We start from the raw sequence: 11,102 nt of genomic DNA, 5'->3' as shown, positions 1-11,102 counted from the left end.
ATTTGCGAACGGATGCACCAGTACGAATCAGTACCTCGAAGACTCAACAAAGCTAACGATTTCGTTTCCGTCTCGATCGACCACGGATTCACGACAAAATCCAACCTTTCGTTCCCAATTGAAAGAAACACACAAAACAAAAATACATATAAAACATGTATTTTTTGGATTTTTCTCGAAAAATCCGTGCGTCAAATTCAAATCCGTCAGCGCCATTAGTTCCAGAACACGCTGAACCGGTTCGAAAACGAGAATATTGGACCACTAGGAACGGAGTCCGATACGAGCCTGAAGCCAACTTCACACCGTGGCTTCTCCGGAAAAATCGAGTTTACTATTCACTTAATGTGAAAACTAATATCGCGTAACTTCTCCGTTTTAGCTCATTTTCTCCTGAAACTTGACGAAGTGCTTATGTATATTAAATTACACACATAAACATCGTCAACAGAGAGTTTAGTTGCACTGTAAAAAATCTCAGTCCTTACATGGGTGGTGCTTTTGAGTTTTTAACTATTGGATAGAGAGATGTAGGGTTGAGATGATGGTGGTAGGTGATGATAGGTGGAATAGTGTTTGATCCAAAGGGTATTAGTAGTTAAGAAGTAGATCAAAGGGCTAGAAACTTAGAAGCACCAAGGTGTTGGTGCTTCTAAAAGTATTCTAGTTCAATTCTATATAGTGCTAGGCGAGAATACTATTGATAGCAAAAGATCTTGCTATCAAGTTTTAAACTCTTGGATGAGAAATTGTAATGTTAGGATGATATTAGTCCTTAGGGTTGAGTGGTCCCCACTGGATTATAATATTTAATTCAATGTTAGAAATAATGAAAATAATTGATCCAAAGGCTAAAACTTGATAGCAAAATAGGGCTTTTGCTATCTAGCTCAACTCATATATATATATATATATATATATATATATATATATATATATAGAGAGAGAGAGAGAGAGAGAGAGAGAGAGAGAGAGAGAGAGAGTCCGACTACTATACTCTTATGAGTACAATCGCCTTCGTACTCATAAGTTGTTTTCAATGATAAAACTTTCGAATCGGCGATTTATACCGTTAAACATTATCTGGAACATTTAAAACTTTTAAAAAATCAAATTTTATTATTTTTTTTACATCATTTACTTTACGATTAAAAGATCTCAAAATTAACAATTTTTAACAGCCGGTATAAAATACTTACTAGTTTAACGGTGTAAAAGTATCGGAATTGATTAAATATTTGATAGAAAATTCTATTCACTATCTAGATAAAGATTAATAACTTCGATTTTAAATTGAAGGATCCGATCATTCATCTTTAGGACGTCGTTTGATTTTAACAGTTCATTTTATGCTCAGTTGATGGACTTTATTTTGATTTTGAAAAATTACGAAATCGACGGTCCACTCCTTTATTAGTATAGAGCCCTGCGTATTCATTAGTTGTTTTCGATGATGGAGTTTCTATATAGATGATCCACTCCGTTAATTATAATCTAGAATATTTGAAACTTCGTAAAAATAAATTTCATAATTTTTCGAAATTATAATAAAGTTTATCAAGCGAGCATAAAATGAACAGTCAAAATCGAACGACGTCCTATAAATGGATGAACGGATCCTTCAATTTAAGATTGGAGTTATTGATTTTTCAATTATTGATCTAGATAGTTAGTAGAATTTTTTATCAAAAATTCAACCGATTGCGATTATTTTACACTGTTAAACTAGCAAGTATTCCATATCGACTGTTAAAAATTATTAATTTTGAAAAATTTTGATCATAAGGTAAATAATTTCAAAAAATTATAAAGTTTGATTTCTAAAAGTTTCAAATGTTCTAGATAATGTTTAACGGTATGGATTGTCAATTCGGAAGCTCTATCATTGAAAATGACTTATGAGTACGAAGACGATCATACTCATAAGAGTATAGTAGCCGAACTCTCTCTCTCTCTCTCTCTCTCTATATATATATATATCCTTACAAAGAGTTCAACTTCTAATATTTATTTTTACAAAAATTTAAACATTTTCAAATATACTCTTACTGTTATGATCCATTAGAAAAATGTACTTAACTATAGATAAAATACTTAATTTGATTAGTGATGAAGTAAATTGATTTTTTTACCTCTTTTATATTATTTGTGATAGCAGAAAGAAATAAAATGGTCGTTAAAAATTTTTAAAAGAATATTTTTGTATAATTTTAATAGTTGAAGTTTTTGAAAGATATATTTATGGTGGCAAAAATATTATTTTACTTATTTTTTATTAAAAAATAACTAATGCTATATAAATTAGAAGGATAAATATAAATATTATGAAAGTTTTATAAAATTAAATATAAAAATTTAAATTTTATAGAAATAAATTCGCTGTGCTTTATACTTATTATTATATATGAAACTCAATGAAATTAACTTTATTATAAAATTTATATAGTGTATACTAGTCTATAAATAAACAAGTTCTTATATACGGACAAAAATTTGATAGACATAGTCTCCAAACATAATATTTTAAAAATTATCCGGATTAGCATAATGCGGCAAGCCGAGCTTATCTCAATCATCCAATAAAATAAAACTTTAAAAATTTTAATTTTTAAAAAATAATATAATTTTTAAACGGTTGAGATAAATACAACTTGCCACGGGCGCCGATCCGAACAATTTCCAAATTTTTATGTACAGGGACTATGTACGCCAAATTTTTGTCNATATATATATATATATATATATATATATATATATATATATATATATAAAATTGAGCTCGTGTGCTTTTTCTTAAGAAAGGAAAAGAAAGAAAGAATTCTTATTTTGAGTAGAAAGGGACCACTGTCTGCTTCCTGATGTGAACGATGGTGATCCCAGGAGCAATGCACTCTTCTTTCCCCTCTCCGCTTGATCTCCGCCGCCGCCGCTGCCGCTACTCACCCTCGCCCCGCCATTGCCTTCGTCGCCGACGCCATGGCCTAGCACATCGGCAAGTTCGTGCGCCGCCCTAGCACTGCCTCCAGGGCCTACATCTACACCGACGTTAATGTCCACCACCCCAAGGAGTATTGGGACTATGAAAACCCTCGCCGTCTAATAGGAGTAAGCATTAGTTCGAGCGAGATAGAGGGGGATACCATGGTGCACAGAAAAAGGTGAGAGAGAAAATTGATGTTGATAGAAAAGAGCGAAAAAAAAAGAAAAGAGAGGAGATAAGGAAGGGGCGGGATGAAGATAGAGAGGTGACGGTTGTAGTTGTATTGGGACCATAGATTCATTAACTGGAACAGTGAAGAGAAGTCGAAGGGTCGTGTACCTTTCTAAAAGTGTGAACCGTTTTCTCAAAATTAACTATACATGACATGCTAGCTAAGTATTGAGCTTTAATAGAAAGGTAAAGTAATGAAGGTTGAACCCTCTCTCCAAAAATAAGGAGAGTATGTTAAATCAGCTTAAACATTGAGCTTTTATATAGTTTAATAGATAATAGATTTTAGAAAATAATTTAGTATATGTAATGCATCAATAGATTGGGTGCTGACAATAATTTATCATAGTTGAGAAGAAAAGATAGAGTGGTGGAGGAGAAATATTGCGTATATTGAGTGTAAAAATAAATTTGATACACTACATGTGAGATCCCTTGTGTTCAGCTGTGGAGGCTTGCCGACAGCTCTGGAGAGTGTCGGGACAAGTCCGAGTCGCGTTGGCGTCAAATAGACGCAAAACGGACTCCGTGCGACGCGAGAGCAGCTTATAGCGAAGAAATCTGCAAAACTGCAGATTTCTCTGCTTGCTGTACCGGTACAACCAGCGGGGCTGTACCGGTACAACCATCGCGCAGAGGATTAGCAGCTCTCGGGTTGGCTCTTGTACCGATACAAGAGCCCGTGTACCGGTATAAGGGGCTAGGTAGAGGGCTAATTATGTAATTATCTCCCTCGTTTGTATCACCACTTCACCTACTTCTTTATACAGGCGTAGAGAGCTTGAAAGGGAGTTTTCTTGCTGCTCCTTCTTCCCCTCTCCCTCTCTAGCTTGGTTCGACCGTGGAGGAGTTCGGTTGGAGCTCGGATTCGACACCGACGTCGCGCCGCGAAGCCGTTCGGGGATACGGTTGGGATCGTGGCGCTGTGAGGAAGCTAGGCGAGGGTGCGTTTTCGCCGTTCTCAACGCCGTGTCGCTGACCGATTAGCCTTTGAGGTGAGCGTTCCGTTGCGTTGCTTCAAGTATTGACATTTCGAGCTAGGTGCTGTTTGCTGATTCCCATCGTCGACCGTTAGTATTTCAGATCATACTCGGCGTAGGAGCATCGGATTTCGACGGGACTTGGTTCGTTGGATTCGGGACTTCGAGAGAAATCCACGAAGCCCTTACTTGCTGGATTAGGTGAAGGTTAGCTTGGTCGAATCTCTATTGTACCTCACTGCTGTAATTTCTGGGCTGAATGGTGACTTGTGTTGTGTAGGGCGTAGAGTTAGCTTGATTTTTGGACTCGGCGGATTCCGGGTGATCCAGCAGGTCGCTCCACACCAGTGGAAGTCCTTCGCTACCAGGGATTAGCTTTTTGGAGGTGGGTTTACATCGGTTTATTCCTAAGTACCGTAATCGTTGACATGTATGATTTTTAGTTCGGTAATCATGTTGTAGCTTGATATTCGTGATGCTATCCTGGATATAATCGGTATTGAGAACATGACTAGTAAATCTTAAATGTACATGTTGAACTGGATTTGACTTAGGAGAAAACACATTGGAATCGTCATATGCTTAAACTACCAGATTTAGCTCTAGGAGCCGTGATTCGATTGTATCGTTGCAGTATCGTTGCGATGGATACCTGGGGTAGTTTAGAAGGCATTTACGCTCGTGCTGAGATGCCGAGCTTATTTTTCAGCAGAGTTTAGGCTGTTACGGGTCATTGGGTGCCGTTCAGGTTAGCGGTGGACCCAGATTCTTGTTTTGGTCACAGATTGTGCCGAGGGCACGTGGGTTTGGTTTGTCGACCTGTTTTGACCCTGTTCACTTGACGTTGGCTAGTTGGAGCCTGACTGAGCTCGACAGAGATACGCTGCATACTCGGTTGGGTAGCGCCCACGAGTGCCACTCCGGAGTCAGGCTTTGTGCTTTCGCGTTGGTGTCGCTCATGCCAGTTGGACTTGCTCTCCACGGACCAGTTAGTATGGATAGAGCTTGATAGTCGCAACGGGGCAGGGACGGGTGTATTCACAGTCCCGGGGACGGGTATGCGTACAGTCCCGAGTTGATTGGGTCAGAGTTGACATTTCCTAAAGTTGGTTAGTGTAGAGCATGATAGTGTAGTGATCGTTAGCGGTAGAGTTTATTTCCTACTTTTCTGACTACTCTTGCTCCCTTCTGTAGACTTAGTGGGTGGACCGATTTTGTTTTGGACGGTACCCACTGAGAACTACTTGTTTTTACAGTAGTTCTCACGCCCAGTTGTTACCTATGTTTTTGCAGAGCCACAGGTTCCGGCTGCTGCACCGTCCGCGGACCAGGATCGAGGCAAGGGTGTCGCGAGTTAGAGCCCTACCCGACGTGCTGAGCTAGAGGTGCCCCTACTGCAGGTAGATGTTCTGTTTCGAGTTTATATACATAGTTGACTTAACTCGCCAGTGCGAGTAGCTCTGTATTTTGGATTTGAACTATGTATATGAAACTCTGTTTGTTTAGCTTTTGTTTTCTCTAGCAGCTCTCTACTACTGTTCGTAGCAGTGTTTGATTTACAGGTACAGCTGTCGCTTCGTATACAGGAAAAATTTCTTTGTATACGGCGGATTTGTCGGCGTGCCCGGGGAACATGTAATCCGGGGCGTGACACTACATTTCTAAAATCTCAGTATAAAAAATTTTAATTATATAATTTTTTATATATAGCTTTTTATATTATTTAGATTCTATGTATTAAATATAAATTTTAATTTTATAATATTTATTAGTTAAAAATAAATTGTACAGTAAAAGATGAGAAAGAAATTGATAGAGAATGAAAGAGAGGAGAATTGAGTAGGAAAAAGAAGGTTGGTCTCAGCCCCACCCTCTCCACCCAGATCAATGTAGAAAATAGGGGGGAGAGAAGAATTGAAATGAAAAAAAAAAAAATAAAGTGGCCCCATCGCCCCCATCCGAAACTGCTTTGCCCAAACTAGCGTGGGAGCGCCATGTTGGATTTCCTATAAAAAGGTATGTTGAGGAAAAATGCAAAGTCTACAACTTAAAAGGATTGCAGTTTTTACAATCTTTTATCTAATGGTCTTTCACATTTATTCCTTTTTTAAGTCTTTAATGGCAAGATTTGTAGGAAAAAAAGATGTCTTTTGAATTAGTAAAATGGTAAGATTACAACTAAAAGTGGGTTGAATGTATGGAGATACCCTACTTACAAATAATTTTGAAATTACTCGTAAATTTTTATTATTTTGGATTGAGAACTGTTCCACTTTTGATTTATTTTTAAATTAAGTGACTTTAGTCAGAAAAATGAAGGGTTTTGTCAAATTAACTGATGATTTAATTAAATTTAATAAAAATTGACTAATTAACAGTTAATAAATAATAGATTTATTAAATTTGATCAAATTTTTAGCTAAACTAAGTTATGAAAACTCGAATAAAAAAATAGACATTGAGGGCCTCTCAATCCAAATATAAAATTACGTGGGTTATTTCAAAATGCCTAGAATGTTCATATGTTTTTATCTATTAAAAAATTCACCTCGCACTGACTGTTTCTAATGCAAGTGGTGAAGTGATGATTGGTATTCAACATAAATTTAAAGGTAAATTATTTTATATTTCTACCTAAGTTTATTTTTTTAAAAATTAAACAAAGCATCATGCACTACATATTTTCTTTTATCCAAAATTATTTGGTATATGGAAATACCTAGCGGCATTCATTTCTAATAGGGAAAAAAAAAAGTTCAAACACTTTCTAAACTTAAGAGTGTAGGCGAATACATCATGAGTTTTTAATTTTGACAATTAGACATCCTAAATATTATCGAATAATCCAACAACCCTTCTGCTATAAGAAAGTTACTAATTAAATGTTCGTTTTCAACAAATGTCTTGCGTCTGATCTTGTGAAGCTTCAAAATATATTAAAATTTATCTTTTTTTATTCCAGCACTTGAAAAATAAAATGAAAGATGGATTTAATTTGTATATTCCTCAATCCGTATATGTCACGCCCGGGTACCAGCGGAAGCATATCCGGTACGTGCACAGACCCGCCATACACCTGCAGTATATAAGGCGTCTACAAGAAGCAAGTCGATAGGAAGTAAAACAAGAGAGTCCTATCCTGATATCAGAGCAAAGTACAAGTCGATATACAACGAGTATCCAATCCGAGTCAATATACAAAGAGTATACAATCCAAGATCTCAGCAAAAAGGAGAAGTAACACTACTATAATCTCAACCCCGAAAGTAAATATACATCACGGGTGTACAAAAAGAATAGATACAATGGTGGTCTCTATATATATATGGACATCACCCTCGGCCGTAGCCCGAGTAGCAAGGTGATCGACTAGCACGCTCCTAGTAGTCCCTAGCTAGGCGCGACTCCCTTGCCACGATCCCTAGCCTCTCCTGTAACAGGCTCTGTAAAAACAACCACCAAAAGGGCGTGAGAACTATTAACAATAGTTCCCAGTGGGTAAGCCGCCAGCCTCGGCGAATTACACCGCTAGGCTCAAGATGTACTAAATGAAAGCAATAACAATAATTGCATGATTTATAAGCATGATGCTAATAAGTAATAAGCATGTAATCAACATGTAATAGCTTTCTACAGTAATGAATCATTTGCATCAAAGAGATATAGCAATTTCTGTAATCATGAACATAGACATGAGCATAAGCACGAATATAAAAGTGACTACTGTACACTTTAAGTAATAAACATTCATTACTGTCCTTTTTCATTTAGTACTTCCCTTTCATTCACAGGGACCTACCCAAGGTAGTCCAGCTTGCGCCGCGCCTAATGGCCCCGTGGTAGTATACACTCCCCACGGCAATCCACTTCGGCACCCACTCCCGCACGGGCGAGCAACTGTCGCATAGGCCAACTCCGGAGTGCCGGCTTGTAGGGAGCTACCCTCACAAGCGTGTGCGAATGAGCACAATGGCAAGCAAGCAAGGTCCACAGTCCAACATGTCTCAATTATTACAATTTCATTTGCAATGTTCACGGTCTCGATCCTCGATCGGAATTTCAATATAACAAATATGAACAATAACTAGAATCCACTAGTTTAGTAAGCATGTAAGAGTAATGCTAATTTACAGGCATTAGAATCTTTTCACTATCATGGCACTACCAACATAGTCCCAAAGCATGTCACGGTTCTCTACTTTAGAGTCAATATCATTGTTTTCTACTTTACAAAAACATAATTATCATGTCCATTGGTTATTCAACTGAACTAAAGATAAACATAAACATAAGCATAAATACTGTTATGCATAAATTCTCTCTACTTCATAGAGATTCTAGTCAATGTTATGGCAAAGAAGTTCCAAAGAACCATATAGTGACAATATCGCACAACTATGTCAATTCGATACATATAGAACATAGGGGAGCTTCACTTGCTCTGGTTAGGTCAAACCCACCTCGTACTAGGTTCCAAATAAGTTTACAAGGGTCCCAAAATCAGCCCCACGAAGCCCCACTCCTGCTGAAAACAAGGTAACAAAACCGTGTCAAAATGACAACCGAAATGTCCGATTTCGGCCTAAATTGCACTTAGTACAAAGTAATCCCTTAAATCCCTGTTTTGGGCTAGTGTAATACCTCAAGATAAGTCTCCAAGAGCTCTCACAAGTCAGCTAACGACGATCGAAGGCTCGTTCGCACTCTCGCTGCGAACAACATCGAGACGGCATCAATATCATCATATAGTAGCCAATATAGTCGGAATCTTGCAAATTCAGTTTTCTAACTGAAATTCCTGCTTACCTCAGGTTAGAACACCTTCTAAACCAGCCTCCCAGGTCACCAAATAAGCTCCAAATGGTTCGAGAACCTGCTGCGAAGGAACAAGTCCAAACTGCATCAATTTGATCGCATAACTCGTGTATAGTCCGAAATAGCTTTATAAATAGCGAAACATCGCTACTAGGCTGCAAAGTAGCTTATCCCTGGTCTAAGGAGGTTTATTCACAGCTAATTAACTCATATTTAATTGCTGAAATCTCAGATTAAAGCAGTAGAAGCAACAATCCCGAAATCAAAACTCAAATCCACTAATAGAACGCCGATAACGGAAAAATCGAGTCGAATACCTGCTCAAGCTTCCAACCAGCACCTCACTGGTTCAGAGCTGCGAAAATCCTTCCAAAACACTCTCTCACATGTCTACGAAGGCTCAGCGACACCCGCAACCAGCGAAGAACGAGCAAGGCGACGAAAACGAGCGAAATCGCCGATTTCTTTGTAGAGAGAGAAAAATCCTAGAGAGAGAAAGAGAGAGAGATGGTAGAACACTTCTCTGGACCTCAGACCCTTCCACAGTGCTCCTGGAGTCGTGCTGGGGGTTATAGATAGGGATCAAGATGTGAAAAGACCAAAATAGCCCTGCTGCCATGAAATGCCACTGTGTACCGGTACACCATTGCGGCTGTACCGGTACAGCAAGCAGAAAAGGCTGATTTTCGCCAGTTCAATGCACATTCTCATTTTTTAGCATTCCAAACATCCTCTAACTTATCCAAAAACTTGTTCTAACCTTTTAGAACAAGTAGGAGTGATCCACACACCATTCCACATACTCGAACTCCGCAATTTGCGAAAGTCCAGTGTATTACAGTATATCTTAGTTTTATCACGAAGAAAGAAATTTTTTTTTTTTTTTTTGTTTGTGTTTTTGAGACTTTACAAGACCATATCTGCAACAAAATGGGTTTTTAATTAGTAACTTCTCTTGAGAAAATTGACCAATTAAACTATTTGACTATTTTAGAAGATCTAGTTGCTAGATTAAAAATTAGAGTGTCATTTGACAATACTTTAAAGTTTAAGAGTTCTTTATGCATATATCCCTTCCAATTTTAATGCGTCCATGTGTCAAAAACAGCCTATAGTTGTTTGCAGTGAGGAAATTCCCCCTTTAAAAAACTTAGAGGGGTATTTCAGAACAGCCTATAGTTGAAGGGGTCTTCATATACTTCTATCTATAACTAAATGAGTAATGTTAGTGGTACATAGGGATGTCAACGGGTCGGATTCGGGGCGGATTTATAAAAACCCGAACCCAAACCCGACTACCAAATCCGAAACCCGAACCCGAACACGAACCCGATGGATTTTAAAAATCCACATCCAAACCCGAACCCGAGCAAAAACCCGAAACCCGAACCCGAACCTGAAAACCCGAACCCGACCAAAAATCCGAACCCAACCAAAAACCCGAAAACCCTCATATTTTGCGAACAATCCTCACATTAACCTGAGACTAAAGTTAAAAATACTATACGAACAATTCTCACATTTTGCTCAAAAAAATCATAAGAAAAAGAGGGAAAAAAAGATGAAGATCAATGGAAGACGAAGAACGAATCTGCTGAAAGCCGCTGCCGGGCGTGTGCGAATGGCGACGTTGAACCTACTGGAAGACGAAGAACGAACCTGCGTGCGCCGTTGCTAGGGTTGGCAAATGAGCGAGCCGGCTCGCGTTCGACTCGCGTTCGACTCGATATTTGGCTCGCTCGAGCTCGACTCAAAATTAAATGAGCCGATGTCACGCCCCGGGGTCCCTTTTTGTTTGGAAAAACAGCGGAAACGACTGAAATTTTTTTTTTTTTTGAAACACCTGATCCCAGGGTATGTCAGATCCGCCACAAATACAGGGAATCCACTGTTCACACGGACAGAGTCTCCCCTGTATTTGCACGGCGTCGCACAAGTACAATTATATAACGAGAGTACATCCAGAATACAACCACAACCATATGAACATACAACCTCATCCGCACATACAGACGTCCATACATTCACCATTCACAACACGACGGTATTCATAGTTTTTAAACATAAATCCAAATCTATCATTTGAGACGTTTCCT

At 38.4% G+C, this 11,102-nt stretch overlaps 1 long non-coding RNA gene across 1 annotated transcript; it reads right to left on the bottom strand.

Annotated features, from left to right (window-relative positions):
• On the bottom strand, positions 7,607-9,460 carry LOC109709685. The gene is made up of 5 exons (XR_002216192.1): positions 9,324-9,460; positions 8,998-9,064; positions 8,833-8,900; positions 8,652-8,716; positions 7,607-7,634 (listed from the first exon to the last, which is right to left on the bottom strand). It is a non-coding gene; the product is annotated as an uncharacterized LOC109709685 (long non-coding RNA).

This window comes from Ananas comosus, linkage group 4 (assembly GCF_001540865.1).
Source record: "Ananas comosus cultivar F153 linkage group 4, ASM154086v1, whole genome shotgun sequence".
In the NCBI taxonomy this organism is placed as follows: Eukaryota; Viridiplantae; Streptophyta; class Magnoliopsida; order Poales; family Bromeliaceae; genus Ananas; species Ananas comosus.
This window is presented reverse-complemented; position numbering and strand designations above follow the sequence as displayed.